Genomic DNA, 4,816 nt, shown 5'->3' on the forward strand with positions numbered 1-4,816 from the left:
CACATACATAGCACATGGGTTCAAGGGATGGGCATGCTTGACATGGCCATGGAGTTCGATGAGCTTGGACGTGGGTTTGGGAATGGGCATAGGACAAGTTGAGTTGGGTTGGGGTTGGGTCGGATTGGGTTGAGTCTAATGGGATGGTGGTTTGGATCAAGGCCAAGTAAGCCGCGGGTTTGGGTTACGGCCAAGTAGGGTTGGGTTGAACCGGGTTCGGATACGGCTTCGGATTTAAAGTCGGGGTTTGGGCTCGAGGACGGGTTCGGATACGAGTACGGCACAGGTTCTTGGTTCAGGTTCGGAGTTGGGGTCGGGTTGTGGGTTTGGATTTGTGGGGCTGATGCGAAATCGGGGCCGGGTTACGGGGTTCGAATTTGTGGGGCCGATGCGGAATCAGGGTTGGGTCGCGGGTTTGGGTTTGTGGGGCTGATTTGGCATGGGTTAGGTAGGAGTGCAAGTTGGGGTGCGGCTTTGAGCTGTGGGTGCTGATTGGGGTGCGATCATTCTATAGATATAAGGGTTAGGATCATCCTGTGAATATTATTTCGGGGCACAACATATTTATGTTATGGCTAAACAAAGAGACGGTTTATATCAGCCAATGCAGTGGGCCATTCAGTACATTTTGAAATTTTTGGGTTTACATGGCCACCCATCATATAATTTCTTGGAGATCAGTAATGGGTATTTGGAGTTTTGTGTATCTTTTCAAAAGTACTGTTCGGTCAACACTATGGGATGATCCAAGCCGTTCATGTGATATGCCATAATGTAAAGAGGTAGTGACCACAAAATTATTTCAATAGGATGATTGGGGGAAAGTTCTATTAAGTAAGGTTTGAACTGGGCTTGGTTAGGTGGAGGAAATGGGTTGAATATGGGTGGTGTTGGGTATGGTCAGGTTGGTACAACCCGAATTGGGTTGGGTTGAATCAAAGGGGCAGCAGGGTGGGACCTAGGGTGCAACTAGGGTGCAACCAGGTAGTAACCCAGGGTGCCATCAAGGCGTGTGTCAGGGGGGTTCAAGGGGTGTAACCTGAATTGGGTTAGGTCTAGGCCTAGGATCTGTTGAGGTGCAACCCGAGTTGGGTTGGGGTCTGTTGGGGTGTCGGGCCACTTCAATGTTTCAGCCAGATGGAAACGATTAAATATTTAACATGAATAATACACACATCATGTGCATGTATGCTTGAGTCATTTGAGCATAGGTATTCAATCCACGAGCCTTGGGTCCACACAGAACATTAATTTTTATACCATAGCATGCAGATCTGTTTCTTTGAGCTTATGTTCGTAGGCTTATTCTCCACATTTACACACATTGTGTTTTGATGATTGACCATGATACACTTAGTTATATGCAACAAATGTTTGTATGTCTATGCATAGCACATGTACATGATGTACGGATGCATGCACAGGCAATGCGTTTGCATATACAATATATTAGATTCAGGAATGGTGTGTGACTTCAAAAGATTTGGTTCATTAAAATGGGCCAAAAATGAAGAATAAAATGATGGCCTACCTCTCCCAAGGCTTGATGTCGATCCTTGCTCCAGGTGATGAAGACGATTCCTCGGAGATGACTCGATTCCTTAGCGTTTCCACCACCACCGAGGGCGGGTAAGAAGAAATGAGAGAGGGGGAAGGGGAAGTTTGGGGCGAAATTTAGGGGGGAGGGAGGGCTGAAAATAATGTAATGAATGAAGAGGGGGGGAGGGGGTATTTATAGGTGAGGGATGGGCTAAACTGCCATCTTTAGGGCATAGAGGTGTAGGGTGGAGATTGAGTGAGTTAAAAAGGAAGGGAAAAGAATGGCCAAGATGGAATCCGTCTAGAATATTCTCCCCACTTTTTAGCAGTTTCTCATTTGGACATTGCCATGTAAAAAAATGGCAAGCTTTTGTGTGGCATGGATCGAGCACTAAAGATTTAAAATCAATTCAAGGTCCAAGATTATGCCACTTGTCCCAGGAATCTTTGTGACTGTGGAAACAAATTTGGAGGACAAAGAAAATGTCTAAATTGGTTGCCTTTGTAGAGAATGGCAACGATTTGGATGGCTGCGATCAACTGCAATCTCCATGTGATCGAAAGAAAGGGCGAGATCGGGTCTCCAAATATCCTGAAATCTTTGCAAAGATATGAACTAAGATTGTGTGGTTGAGATCAATTGCAATCCTTAGGGAATCAAAAGAATGAATGAGATGATGCCTCCAAATCTCCTATAATCTTTGTAAAAGATTTTCCAAATATTTTGAATGTGAAAATCGAAAAACATGGTTTTCAGGAGATTTTGAAGTCCGATTTCGATAATTCCTTCGTCGATGGAATCGTTGATTTTTCCTCTTTCTTTTAAGCCCAATATTGCCATAGAAATACTGATTTTGAAATTTTTGACCAGTGAGGGCCTCCGATTTCCGCCTGTAGATCATTTTTCCAAAGATCGAGCAAATCGGCGATCTAAACGAACCAACCGATTCGATCAACTTTGGATCAACGGTTAAAACCATTAAACCATGATATTGACAATGATTGAGACATCAACAAGTTCTGTTATCAATGATTTAATGGGATGATTTCGACGGATCTCGCTTATCCCGCCTTGATCCGTGACTCTTCACTAGTTTTTTTGCTTAGTTAAGTAACCCAATGTTTAATCCGGATTTGAGATTAACCTTGATTGATATTATTTTGACTGAATGATCACAAATCCTTGGTAAAGAAATACACCAAGGTCAAGATCTGCCCTTGATATGAAGATTTACGGAAATCGGGTTTCGGAATGGAATCAGGGCCCGGACTGTGAAGTGACCCTAGCTTATTTTGTCCCGATTGATGATCCGTAAAGTCAGATCGAGATATTAATGACCTAAAACATATAAATCCATGATAGAGGGACTCTCACATGGATTTAACACACTAAATTCACCAATCAGGGTATTTTTTCAATTTTTCGGATCTAATCATCTCACCAGGTACGTCTCTTTATCCTTTTGGTTTTCAGAAAATTTGATGATGCATATTTTACCAATGAAATTTTACGGATCAATATATTAGGTTATTGCTGGTTAAAGTGTAGCAAAATGAGGGTGTCTACAATCACTAATTGTCTATGAGTCGATCTAGACTACTCTTTACTAATCAAATATTCTCTACAATCCAAATTTTACAAAAGCCAAAATATGTGCTATGCAAGTCCGCTAAATATCTTACAAAGCTATCTGGAGATAGGCTTGGTTTGGCTTCCATCCGACCCAACAGGTCCCGACTTACCCCCATAATGTAAATTTCTCACTCTGCATAGTCCAATGGCTACATCTTCTAATACTAGGCAAAAGGTTATCCAACATATCTCTTCTACATATATAAATTCTCATCATGTAGGAAGCCTTTAGACATAATTAAAAGAGTTGATCTTTGGCGTGCTTGGCTTTCTGTCGAGTTTGTCTGTTTCGGAAGGGCACTCGTTCATGTTCCCATAAGTCCGTGAAGGAAAAGTTATAGCGCAGCCCTTGCAGCCCAAACGATGTAACCAACCATCCGCGTCACTAGCTTTAGAGCACTTCTTGTCGCACTTGGAATGAAAGAAACCTGAATCAAAACCAAGCAACAGAACAAAACCCACTTGTAGAATCAATCAAATAGGCTGTAACTTGTAAGTGAACAAAAAAAAAAAGAATAGAAATTGAAGAGGTAGGTTTTTGTTTTAGATCCTTACCTGAGGCTTCTAAGGTTGATTCAAGGTAAGATAAGCTTAGAAGAAGCATTAAAAATACTAAGGGGGTGGAAAGGTTTCTCATCTTTTTAGACAGAAATAAAGGGTAATCTGTGTGGGTTTTAAGGGGAGAAAACGAGGAAAGCAATGAAGGCAGTAGGAATTGTGAGAGGGTATTTATAGAGGAAAAACGGGGGGTGCAGTATAACCTTTGGAGGGGGAGTGCTTATATTAATTTGAAAAACATTTCAACAAGGCAACACCACATGCCAAAGAGGGTAGCCTTGACCATTGAGCTAGAGGCCCCATCACTAATTTCCCTGCTCACTCAGCCACACATTCTCACTTTTTAGCAGATTTTGTCTTATTCATTTAATTCATTTGTTTGTTGAAAGTGATTTAGCCTCCCCAATTTATAATTTCTTCTCTAGCTGTTACTCTCGACCTTTCTCAAATCAGGTTTTGAGTAGTAGAATTTCCCTGTGGTTTGCATTGGCTAAGAAGATTTAATCTTTGTATGATTATGTTAATTATCAGAGTGGCACCCCTTATTATAGATAGGGAGATTTAGAAAGTATAGGAGAAAAATGGAAGGGAAATATCTATTACCTCGTCAAATAAGGGATTTGCTAGGCAATTTCGCGGAAAGCCATTCTGCAGCTCCCATCTCATATGAATTAAATGAATAAGGCAGAATCTACTATAAAGTGCGCCTCTGCGGTGGTTCTATCTTGCAAAAGTGAGCCACGAAATGACTTTCCATGAAATTGCCTAGTGAATCCCGTCAAATAATTAGGAAAATTAGAGTGATTGAATCTATTACCTAGCTATATATTGGAAACCCTCTAGGGGCTTGCAATTATTTGGAGACCCTTTATTGTCTCAGACCAGCATCAAAGCTTCTTGGGATAATTTCAAGAGATTCACCTCGGTTATTCGGATAGAACCTGTGTTGACCCCATCATTAAAATGAATATACATGGCCTTTTAAAATTCATCCGTGGGATCTCAAGGGATGGAGGTATTATCATGGTTTTAAATTTCGACCGAAATCCGAATTTCGGATTTCAGTGGAGACCGACACCGAAATCA

The 4,816-nt window shown here is 41.5% G+C and overlaps 1 long non-coding RNA gene across 1 annotated transcript; it reads right to left on the minus strand.

Moving 5' to 3' along the window:
* Positions 1-3,115: 3,115 nt before the first annotated feature.
* LOC143875689 (uncharacterized) lies at positions 3,116-3,949 on the minus strand. Its single transcript, XR_013250171.1, has 2 exons — positions 3,728-3,949; positions 3,116-3,600 (listed from the first exon to the last, which is right to left on the minus strand). It is a non-coding gene; the product is annotated as an uncharacterized LOC143875689 (long non-coding RNA).
* Positions 3,950-4,816: the final 867 nt, after the last annotated feature.

Source organism: Tasmannia lanceolata, unplaced genomic scaffold (genome assembly GCF_043159265.1).
Source record: "Tasmannia lanceolata isolate RefF3 unplaced genomic scaffold, GAP_Taslan_0.1 ptg000004l, whole genome shotgun sequence".
NCBI classification, from domain to species: Eukaryota; Viridiplantae; Streptophyta; class Magnoliopsida; order Canellales; family Winteraceae; genus Tasmannia; species Tasmannia lanceolata.